Genomic DNA, 12,134 nt, shown 5'->3' with positions numbered 1-12,134 from the left:
TAGTGCGTGCCAATGAAGCCATGATCTTGCCTAATGGTGGAACAAGCATGTGGAGCCATATGGCCCATGCCTACTGTTTCTTCCGGTCCTTTAGTACTTTAGAGATACAGCGTGGAAACAGGCCCTTCGGCCCACCAGTGATCTCCCCATACAGTAACACTATCCTACACACCAGCGGCAATTTACCGAAACCAATTTTACCAAAGCCAATTAACAAGCCTGTCCGTCTTGGGAGTGTGGGGGGAAACCGGAGCACCCGGGGAAAACCCACGAGGTCACGGGGAGAAAGTACAAACTCTGTAAGGCAGCAACGCTACCAACTGCGTCACAGTGCTGTCATCAATGTTCATTGAAGCATATGAGGGATTTGGCCTTGTGCTTTGTGGATGTTTAGTATGAAGCCAATTCTCTTGTTTGCTTCGTTGAACAATGGTGCTCACTTGGCATTCAGCCCTTGAACATGCAGTTGTGAGGCATTGTCCATGTACCGTAGCTCGTTGGTTGAGGTCAGAGCAACCTAGGTTGTTGAGTGGAGGTAGCGTAGGTTGAAGAATTTCCCATTTATTTAGCAGGCAGAAATCTCGTTGGATTTGAGGTTTGATATCTCAGAGACGAGGACTGTAATAGTTACTCAGCCTTGCGTGATCTACCTCCCTTGGAATCGTAGACACACCCTGACCAATAATATACACAGTGCTTGAACTCACCTGTGAAGGGACTTGGCTTCTCTGCCGAACCCCCCCTCCCCCCCCACCCAGGCCAGCGTAAAAGCTTCGACGGCGTTTTCAAAGTTTCTCCCAGTCCCTCATAATTTTGCAACAGGTTATGGGGAGAAGGCAGGAGAATGGGGTTAGGAGGGAGAGATCGATCAGCCATGATTGAAAGGCCTGATCCTCCTTCAACCACCTCCAGAGCGTTTGTCAGCCCTGGGCCTGTACTCGCTGGAGTTCAGAAGAATGAGTAGGGACCTCATTGAAAGGTACAGAAAAGTGAAAAGGCTTGGATAGAGTGGATGTGGAGAGGATGTTTCCGCTTGTGGGAGAGTCTAGGACTAGAGGTCATAGCCTCAGAATTAAAGGGCGCTCTTTTAGGAAGGAGATGAGGAGAAATTTATTTTGTCAGAGGGTGGTGAATCTGTGGAATTCTTTGTCACAGAAGGCTGTGGAGGCCAAGTCAGTGGATATTTTTAAGGCAGAGATAGATGGATTCTGGATTAGTGTGGGTTTCAGAGGTTATGGGGAGAAGGCAGGAGAATGGGGTTACGAGGGAGAGGTCGATCAGCCATGATTGAATGGCGGAGTAGACTTGATGGGTGGAATGGCCTATCACTTATGACCTTATGACTTAGTACAAGGTGAATAAACCTAGCTTATCCAGTTACTCCTCCTAACTGAAATATCCCGTCCCTCGCAACACCCATGTAAATCTCCTCCGCGCCCTCTCCCATCCCTTGGTGTAATCGTGTCTTGTGTGACAACGAGCCTTGTAGCACCAGAGACCTGGGTTCAATCCTGGCTGCAGTTGCTGACACTAGGGAGTTGGAAAATAACTGCAGATGCTGGTACAAATCGAAGGTATCACAAAATGCTGGAGTAACTCAGCAGGTCAGGCAGCATCTCAGGAGAGAAGGAATGTGTGACGTTTCGGGTCTCCCGAAACGTCACACATTCCTTCTCTCCTGAGATGCTGCCTGACCTGCTGAGTTACACCAGCATTTTGTGATACCTTCTTCACTAGGGAGTTTGCACTTTCTCCCCGTGACCTGCGTGGGTCTGGTTTCCCCCCACACTCCAAAGGTGTACAGGCTTGTAGGCTAATCGGCTTGGTTAAATGGTAAATTGTCCCCAGAGTGTGTAGGATAGTGTTAGTGTGCGTGGATCGCTGGTCGGCGCAGATTCGGTGGGCCTGTTTCTGTGCTGTATCTTTAAACTAATCTAAACTACTGCACACCGTTTTCCAGCTGTGTCCTAACCAAAGTTTTATGAAGTTGCACGACATCTCCACGCTTTTAGACAATAGACAATAGACGATAGGTGCAGGAGTAGGCCATTTGGCCCTTCGAGCCAGCACCGCTATTCAATGTGATCATGGCTGATCATTCTCAATCAGTACCCCGTTCCTGCCTTCTCCCCATACCCCCTGACTCCGCTATCTTTAAGAGTTTCTAGCTCTCTCTTGAAAGCATCCAGAGAATTCACAGTTTAAATCCAGAGGGGTCACAGTTTAAGGATAAGGGGGAAGTCTTGTAGGACCGAGATGAGAAAGTTTTTTTTCACACAGAGAGTGGTGAATCTGTGGAATTCTCTGCCACAGAAGGTAGTTGAGGCCAGTTCATTGGCTATATTTAAGAGGGAGTTAGATGTGGCCCTTGTGGCTAAAGGGATCAGGGGGTATGGAGAGAAGGCAGGTACGGGATACTGAGTTGGATGATCAGCCATGATCATATTGATTGGCGGTGCAGGCTCGAAGGGCCGAATGGCCTACTCCTGCACCTATTTTCTATGTTTCTATGAATTGACCTCCACTGCCTTCTGAGGCAGAGAATTCCACAGATTTTCGTTTTGCCCGTGCCACAGGGTTCCCCTTTGATCTTTGATCTCGGCGACGTGGCGTAACCACCTCAGGTTGACCTCCAGGGACTCCGACCTCGCTCCGCTCCGGCTTCCATCCCGGCTGTGGCGCCCTCTGGAGGATGGGAGGACACATTTAAGGGATAACCCTCTTGCAGGAACCAATTACCTACATGTGGCGTAGAGCAAGGGCCCTCCAGACAGGCATTATTCAAAGAAACAGTGTGGTCTGTTTTTAGGGTTAGATTGGGAAGAGTGGGGGGAGAATCCGGAGCAGGGGACTTGGAATATCATGGGCTGATTACTTTACGTTTGGTAGCGGAGTGGCCCCAATTTGAGACCTGACCTCCCTTGTCCCACAGAAAAGTGTATAAAACTGGTAACAAACATTCCTTCTCTCCAGAGATGCTGCCTGTCGTTTTCACACCCCACCCTTCCATATCTCTAGTTTCCCTCTCACCTGACACTGTCTGTAGAAAGGTCTGGACCCGAAACGTCACCCATTCCTTCTTTCCAGAGATACTGCCTGTCCCGCTGAGTTACTCCAGCATTTTGTATCTGTCTTCGGTTTACACCAGCATCTGTAGTTCCTTTCTGTACAACAAACATTCCTGTTTTTCTCTCTGTCATTTTCCTGGGATCAAGTGGAAAAGGCCCTTGGAACAGTTTTATTGTGTACAGGTATAACCTGTGTACAGGAACAAAGAGGTCCTTCTGCAGTTGTACAGGGCCCTCGTGAGACCACACCAGGAGTATTGTGTGCTGTTTTGTTCTACTAATTTGAGGAAAGGCATTCTTGCTGTTGAGGGAGTGCAGCGTCGGTTCACGAGGTTAATACCCGGGATGGTGGGACTGTCATATGATGAAAGACTGGAGCGACTGGGCTTATATTCACTGGAATTTAGAAGGATGAGATGGGATCTTATAGAAACATATAAAATTATAAAGGGATTGGACACGCTAGATGCAGGAAACATGTTCCCGATGTTGGGGGAGTCCAGAACCAGGGCCACAGTTTAAGAATAAGGGGTAGGCCATTTAGAACTGAGATGAGGAAAATCTTTTTCACGCAGAGAGTTGTGAATTTGTGGAATTCTCTGCCTCAGAAGGCAGTGGAGACCGATTTATTGGATGCATTAAAGGGCCTGTCCCAGTTACGCGATTTTTAAGGCGACTGCCGGCGACTGTCAAAGTCGTAGCAGATCGCCGAATTTTCCTTTTACCTTACGACAATGACCACGACAATGCCGAGTCAGGTCGATACAAGTTACTTTTTTTTGTGAAACTAGCACCTGGCTAAAAGATTACACCGTCTTCGGAAACATCGCAAAATCCCCACGCTTACCTGACCGTCAAAATGTCGCCTCCAATCTACCCGTCAAGTGTCCTGACGGTAAATAAATTGGTTAAACAAAACTATCTTCTGGCATCTTCAAATGCCTTTTCTTAATTTAATATTACGTGCTTCTAAATGCATCTGCGACAACCTAGCAAACCTGGGGACAGCATGCGACAGACAGCGCCCACAATAAGCTACGGTACCTGGCGACAAGCCAGCTGTCGCCGAGAAATTTCTATCTACAATTTTTTTCCGCGACGCGCCGAGATCCGCTACGATTCATTGAAGACTCCTCACGATCATGCCTGCGACACCCCGGCGAACGTTCGGTGCCAGCCTAGTCGCTGCCAGTTGCCTTAAAATCGCCTAAGTGGTACAGGCCTTTTAGATAGAGCACTTAAGGCTAAAGGAATCATGGGATATGGGGAGAAGGCAGGAGCGGGGTACTGATTGTGGATGATCAGCCATGATCACATTGAATGGCGGTGCTGGCTCGAAGGGCCGAATGGCCTCCTCCTGCACCTATTGTCTATGTATCTATGTAACTCTATCCAGGCCTTTCACTATTCGGTAAGTTCCAATGAGATCTCCCCTCATCCTTCTAAACTCCAGTCAGTTTCTAAACTAAGCTACACTAAACTCTAGCAGTTAACAATGCCACATGGTCCACATTCCGAATACCAGCATATCTTGTTTGCTCCAGATGACAACATCTGAAGTCTCTTTTCCGTTTTACCATACCAACCCAAATCTGCTTCAGAATAATGTTAAACTTGCGGTATGAACAGGCATCCGGTTTGGCAGAAGCTACTCCAAGGAGTTATCTCTTTACTCCAATTTGGGTTCTGGGTCTGTGTTCCAGCACCAAAATAGCACACACCGTCTGATTCAGATGAGTATATTGTTTGCCGTGACTATTGGATTGTTACTTGAGGAATAAATCGGGTGGATGCACAGTCTCTTGCCCAGGGCAGAGGAATCGAGGACCAGAGGACATAGGTTCAAGGTGAAGGGGAAAAGATTTAATAGGAATCTGAGGGGTAACTTTTTCACACAAAGGGTGGTGGGTGTATGGAACAAGCTCCCAGAGGATATAAGAAAATAACTGCAGATGCTGGTACAAATCGAAGGTATTTATTCACAAAATGCTGGAGTAACTCAGCAGGTCAGGCAGCATCTCAGGAGAGAAGGAATGGGTGACGTTTCGGGTCGAGACCCTTCTTGACCCGAAACGTCACCCATTCCTTCTCTCCTGAGATGCTGCCTGACCTGCTGAGTTACTCCAGCATTTTGTGAATAAGCTCCCAGAGGAGGTAGTTGAGGCTGGGACTATCGCAACGTTTAAGAAACAGTTAGACAGGTCGACAATAGACAATAGGTGCAGGAGTAGGCCATTCGGCCCTTCGAGCCAGCACCACCATTCAATGTGATCATGGCTGATCATGGATAGGACAAGTTTGCGGTGATATGGACCAAACCCAGGCAGGTGGGATTAGTGTACCTGGGACATGTTGGCCGATGTGGACAGGTTGAGCCAAAGGGTCTGTCTCCACACTGGATCACACTATGACTATTGCCTTTTGCCTGTTTGCATTTGCTTCACAGTTCCTCTGACTCAGTGAGTTAATATTTCTAAAGTTAAAGCAGATTTCTTTGCAAGGTGGTCTGAAAATAATACACAACCACATCCAGGTCCACCCTCAGCAGGCTGGGGGTGGGCTGGCTGTGTCTTCTTGTCAGTTTTGCTAGATAATGGAGTCTTCGAAGCAGCATTTTGCCAATGTGGAAGTCAACTTTATGAAACCATATGTTTCTTTCAGAACTTTAGACATGAAAGCGCACAGAGCTGTCATTAAAACCAAAAGATCCCGTTGTTTGTTTGTTATCACCACAATTCCTCAGTTCCTTTGCTTTTCATAAACTACTCTTAAGTTGACCTCTGTCTGCTTTGACAGCCCTTGTTCTCAAATTGCAACCCCGTTTTTAAGATTTTTTGTCGATCTGGTAATGTTTTTCAACATGTTAGCCCATTCATTTCTTGCACGATGTTTCCATGTATTTAGGATTATACGGGATTACTTTGCAGTGCTATTTATCACACTTGTTGCAAAGTTGTTACATCATTAACATATAACATATAACATATAACAACTACAGCATGGAAACAGGCCTGTCCGGCCCTACCAGTCCACGCCGACCATTCTCCCTGACCTAGTCTCACCTACCTGCACTCAGACCATAACCCTCTAATCCCCTCTTATCCATATACCTATCCAATTTACTCTTAAATAATAAAATCGAGCCAGCCTCCACCACTTCCACCGGAAGCCCATTCCATACAGCCACAACCCTCTGAGTAAAGAAGTTCCCCCTCATGTTACCCCTAAACCGTTGTCCCTCAATTCTGAAGCTATGTCCCCTTGTTGGAATCTTCCCCACTCTCAAAGGGAAAAGCCTACCCACGTCAACTCTGTCCGTCCCTCTCAAAATTTAAAAAACCTCTATCAAGTCCCCCCTCAACCTTCTACGCTCCAAAGAATAAAGACCCAACCTGTTCAACCTCTCTCTGTAGCCTAAGTGCTGAAACCCAGGCAACATTCAAGTAAATCTCCTCTGTACCCTCTCCATTTTGTCGACATCCTTCCTATAATTTGGCGACCAGAACTGCACACCATACTCCAGATTCGGCCTCACCAATGCCCTGTACAATTTTAACATTACATCCCAACTTCTATACTCGATGCTCTGATTTATAATCCATTTTGATTTTTAATGTTTTGTTCTCAGGATGTAATCTTGACCAGCAAGATCAGCGTGTGTTGACTAAATTATCATAAATGATAGGAGCAGAATTAGGCCATTCGGCCCATCAAGCCTACTCTACTCTAGTCAAATTACGGTGACTTGCCTCGATGATTACTGTTCAGCAGCACTAATGAAATTCATTGAGACGTTGGTTGCGGTCTGTCTGAAGAAGGGTCTCGACCCGAAACGTCACCCATTCCTTCTCTCCAAGATGCTGCCTGACCTGCAGAGTTACCCCAGCATTTTGTGATACCTTCGAGAGGTTGGTTATGACACAAATCAACTCCTGCCTCAGAACTGACCTGGATTTGCCTGAATTTACCAATCTCCTCAGAAATGCAATCTCATCAGCTCATCTTTCTGCAGAGAGTGACGGACTAGGCTCAGTCATCAGGGGGCATAGTTCTCCCCATCATCGTAAGCATCTGCAAGAGATAGACACAAAATGCTGGAGTAACTCAGCGGGACAGGCTGCATCTCTAGCTAGAAGGAATGGGGTGACGTTTCGGGTCGAGACCCTTCTTCATTGCATCTGGATGAGACGCTGCCTCAAGAAGGTGGCACCTTTCATTGATCACCACTACCCTGACCATGCTAATTTCTCCCAGTTACCATTGGGCAGGAAATGCAGTAGCCCAAATTCCCATCCCACCAGGTTCAGCAACGGCTACATTCCTCGGGCTTTATGGTGCTTACGTATAACTATAATAGGATATTTCTGAATTTTATGCAACACAAATAATTTCACTGTGTGTTGGTACGTGACAATAAAGTACCATTTGACCAAAGCCAGGCGAACGTTCGACATTGCAGATATTGTCAAACCATCTGGTCTGGGATTTACCTTGGGGGTACATGTTGCATATTAAACCAAATGTTCATTTGAACTCAGATAAATAAATATATGATCCAAGTGTAGAATTCCATTGTAGCAGATCACTTCCTACCCATTCCCATATCATCACATTCCTGAGCTAAGCACAGTCCTTCTGCCAAGTTATGTACGGTTCATATTTCTCAGAATCTTATTACTACTTGTAAAAGACTACATTTCCACCTCAGCACATGGTTGCTTTCGATTGACTGCCCCCTCTCTCGTTTTCTCTCCCCCTCTCCCCACGTTAAACTGCCCCCCCCCCCTCTGCACTGACTGCTATTCCCCCTCTCCCCCCACACTGACCTCTCTCTCTCTCTCTCTCTCTCCCTCTCTCCCTCTCTCCCTCTCTCCCTCTCTCCCTCTCTCCCTCTCTCCCTCTCTCCCTCTCTCCCTCTCTCCCTCTCTCCCTCTCTCCCTCTCTCCCTCTCTCCCTCTCTCCCTCTCTCCCTCTCTCCCTCTCTCCCTCTCTCCCTCTCTCCCTCTCTCCCTCTCTCCCTCTCTCCCTCTCTCCCTCTCTCCCTCTCTCCCTCTCTCCCTCTCTCCCTCTCTCCCTCTCTCCCTCTCTCCCTCTCTCCCTCTCTCCCTCTCTCCCTCCCTCCCTCCCTCCCTCCCTCCCTCCCTCCCTCCCTCCCTCTCTCCCTCCCTCCCTCCCTCCCTCCCTCCCTCCCTCCCTCCCTCTCCCTTCCCCCTCCTCCTCCCCCTCCCCCTCTCCCTCTCTCTCTCCCTCTCCCTCTCTCTCTCTCCCTCCCTCTCTTGCAAGCGGCGCAGCAAAAATTACCAGAAGGCTCTTGTGCTCCAAGGATTAAATAATAAGGAAAGATTACACGTTATCATTTAATTCCCGAGATATAGATTGATTTCATCTTGGTTTTCCAGTTAATATCCCGACTTCTTTTGCTGTTCAACAGATGTTGTAAACTATTTGCCGTTTGACCCTAACCTGATATTCACACAACATTGTGCAGTTCCAATGTGTGTAGGAAGGAACTGCAGATGCTGGTTTATACCGAAGATAGACACAAAATGCTGAAGTAACTCAGTCAGCATCTCTGGAGAAAAAGAGTTGGTGATGCAGTATTTCAGGTCGGGACCCTTCTTTTTTCCCCCATAGTCAGATGCTGCCTGACCCACTGAGTTACTCAAGCATTTTGTGCCTATTGCACAGATCCATTTGGGATTTACCAATTATTCTGTGTACAACTGATCTCAAGCACAGTTAAACGCTTTCTCTAGCAATGGCTGATCTTGTCTGCCACTGCTCATCAATATGAGGAACTGCAACAACCAGAGCATTGAATTGACAGTGCAGGAACAGGTCCATTAGCCCCATAATAACGCCAATCTAAACCAACCCTATATGTCTGCACATGGTCTGTATCTTTCTATTCACTGCATATCCATGTATCTGTATAAATACCTCTTAGACACTGCTCACATTTCACCATCTCTGTATTCCAGGAACTTACCATCGAAACATAGAAAATAGGTGCAGGATTAGGCCATTCAGCCCTTCGGGCCAGCACCGCCATTCAATATGATCATGGCTGATCATCCAAAATCAGTACCCCGTTCCTGCTTTTTCCCCATATCATATCATATCATATCATATATATACAGCCGGAAACAGGCCTTTTCGGCCCACCAAGTCCGTGCCGCCCAGCGATCCCCGTACATCCCCGTACATATCCCCTGATTCCTTTAGCCCCAAGAGCTAAATCTAACTCTCTCTTGAAAACATCCAGTGAATTGGCCTCCACTGCCTTCTGTCTAAAACAAAACTTGTCTTGTACATCTCCATTAAACCTTTCCCCTCTCACCTTAAACTAATGCCCTCTATTATTTGACATTTTCACTCTGGGGTAAAAGACTTTGGCCATCTATGCCGCTGATAATTGTGTATACTCCTATCAGGCATCCTCTCAGCCTCTATTTGTTCAATCTATCCTTATGGCTAATACACTCTAATCCAAGGGAAATGCTGGTAAACCTCTTTTGCACCATTCTACAACGCCTCTACATTCATGCTATGGTATGGTAACCGTAACTGCACACAGTGCTCCAACTGTGGCCGAACCAAAGTAAGAAAAATTGTAAATTGTCCCGAGCTGGGCGATCGCTGGTCAGTGCGAACTCTGTGGGCCGAAGGGCCTGTTTCCACGTTGTATCTCTAATGCCCAGACTGGGTCTGAAGAAGGGTCTCGACCCTAAACGTCACCCATTCCTTCTCTCCAGAGATGCAGCCCGTCCCACTCAGTTACTCCAGCATTTTGTGTCTATTTGCAGTTGCTTGTTCTCCATGTTCACCAGAGATAGACACAAAATGCTGGAGTAACTCAGCGGGTCAGGCAGCATCTCTGGAGAAAAGGAATAGGTGACATTTCAGGTCAAGACCCTTCTGCAGACTCTTCACCAAAGAGGCTGCCTGACCAGCTAAGTTACTCCAGCACTTTGTGTCTTTTTAAAAATTTAAACCAGCATCTGCAGTTCCTTGCACCTCCAATGGACTTACCTTGGCCGGTAGAACATCAAATGGTGCTCTCACCCAGAGTCTTTATCCATTGTGAGCATTCAGCATTCAGTGTTTTTATGGCGGCACGGTAGCGCAGCGGTAGAGTTGCTGCTTTACAGCGAATGCAGCGCCGGAGACTCAGGTTCGATCCTGACTACGGGTGCTGCACTGTAAGGAGTTTGTACGTTCTCCCCGTGACCTGCGTGGGTTTTCTCCGAGATCTTCGGTTTCCTCCCACACTCCAAAGACGTACAGGTATGTAGGTTAATTGGCTGGGTAAATGTAAAAAATTGTCCCTAGTGGGTGTAGGATAGTGTTAATGTACGGGGATCACTGGGCGGCACGGACTTGGTGGGCCGAAAAGGCCTGTTTCCGGCTGTATATATATGATATGATATGTCAAATGTTTTACATTGCAATGTAGATGGGAAGAGTTAAAGAATTTTAACTCTTCATAAAAATCTAAACTGAAGAGTTAAATCTTTGCAGCTTTCCTGGCTATTTGTTTGACTGAGATGTATTCTAACGTGTTTGACCGTGAACATTTATTTTACAGCTGCCGCTGAAGGAAAAGGGAAAAGTGGAGAAGACTTCTTCCTGAAGGTATAGTCCTGTGGCTCTGTTCCTCAGCAGTCAAAGTTTAGTGTGGACTACGGGTAGTTTATCTGTGAATTATATGCCAACCCACTTGGGAAAGACCATTGGACCATAAGCTTTGAACTACATAGTTTAGTTTAGAGACGCAGCATGGAAACAGGCCCTTCGGCCCACCGAGTCCACACCGACCCAGCGATCCCCGCTCACTAACGCCACCCTGCACACGCTAAGGACAATTTACAAGTATACCAAGCCAATTAGCTTACAAACCTTTACGGCTTTGGTGTGTGGAAGGGAACCTGAGATCCTGGGGAAAACACACACGGGGAGAATGTACAAACTCCGTACAGACAGCACCCGTAGTCAGGATCGAACCCGGGTCTCTGGCGCTGTGAGGCAGCAACTCTACCGCTGCGCCACCGTATATAGATTGATGAAATCTATTTATGCTGAGAGAGGAAAGTGTAAAGGTACTTCTGTCTGTGTTTATACTGCAGGTTCCTTACTCTAGCACAATAATGCCTCACCATTGGAAACGTACGTTATAAACACTATGGCATCACATCAACCATGTAGACTTCTGTGATCAATTTAATCTTCTGTAACAGGATAGCCAAATGAATACAGACACAAAATGCTGGAGTAATTCAGTGGGTTCGGCAGCTTCTCTGGAGAAAAAGGAATAGGTGATGTTTCGGGTCGAGACCCTTCTTCAGACTGACAGTCAGGGGAGAGGGATACTATAGGTATGAAAAAGTACAAAGAACAGATGAGTCTGAAGAAGGGTCTCGACCCGAAACGTCACCCATTCCTTCTCTCCCGAGATGCTGCCTGACCTGCTGAGTTACTCCAGCATTTTGTGAATAAATCGAAATGAATCAAAGGTACGAAAAGAACAAATCAAAGCCGGCACCAATGATCAAGGAAATGTGGAGCCCACAATGGTCCATTGTTGGCTGTGGAGGAGGTGATAACGAGTGGATACAAAACAGTGAAACTAAGCAGGACGGCAGTGAAACAAGTAGGACTTGGGTGACGTCACCCATTCCTTCTCTCCAGAGATGCTCCCCGTCCCACTGAGTTACTCCAGATTTTTGTGTCTATTTTAGCACTAGGGTGGGGGAGGAACAGAGAGCAAGGGAATGCAAGGGTTACTCGAAGTTAGAGAAATCAATATTCATACCGCTGGGCTGTAAGCTGCCCAAGGGAATTGAATTGTTCCAAAGTAACCGGGGTGAATATGCATCCTTTCCATTGTGTTTCGTCTTGACACTTGCTTGCAATCCTCCTGTTGCAGGAAGTAACGCTGATTCCACTTATTTTCACCTGCACTTGCAATATCCCCTCAAGGTCTACCTTAAGAAGCTGCCTGGTTAACTAATGGTGCAATGTCTTGTTGCAGAAGGAAATTTTCATTTAGTGTCCCCACCCTTTGCT

The 12,134-nt window shown here is 46.9% G+C and overlaps 2 protein-coding genes across 2 annotated transcripts in view; one reads left to right on the top strand and one right to left on the bottom strand.

Annotated features, from left to right (window-relative positions):
• Nucleotides 1-12,134, bottom strand: part of LOC144600811 (protein bicaudal C homolog 1-like) — a 153,401-nt gene that overhangs the window by 73,535 nt on the left and 67,732 nt on the right. The gene's annotated exons all lie outside the window — the stretch shown is intronic.
• Nucleotides 10,661-12,134, top strand: part of LOC144600809 (protein bicaudal C homolog 1-like) — a 141,868-nt gene continuing 140,394 nt past the window's right edge. The window contains exon 1 of the mRNA XM_078412701.1: nucleotides 10,661-10,703. The gene's annotated coding sequence lies outside the window, so the exon portion shown is untranslated. The remainder of the gene's footprint in view (nucleotides 10,704-12,134) is intronic.

Source organism: Rhinoraja longicauda, chromosome 16 (assembly GCF_053455715.1).
Source record: "Rhinoraja longicauda isolate Sanriku21f chromosome 16, sRhiLon1.1, whole genome shotgun sequence".
Classification (NCBI taxonomy): domain Eukaryota; kingdom Metazoa; phylum Chordata; class Chondrichthyes; order Rajiformes; family Arhynchobatidae; genus Rhinoraja; species Rhinoraja longicauda.
Note: the sequence above shows the minus strand (reverse complement) of the source record. Positions and strands in the feature narration are given on the sequence as shown.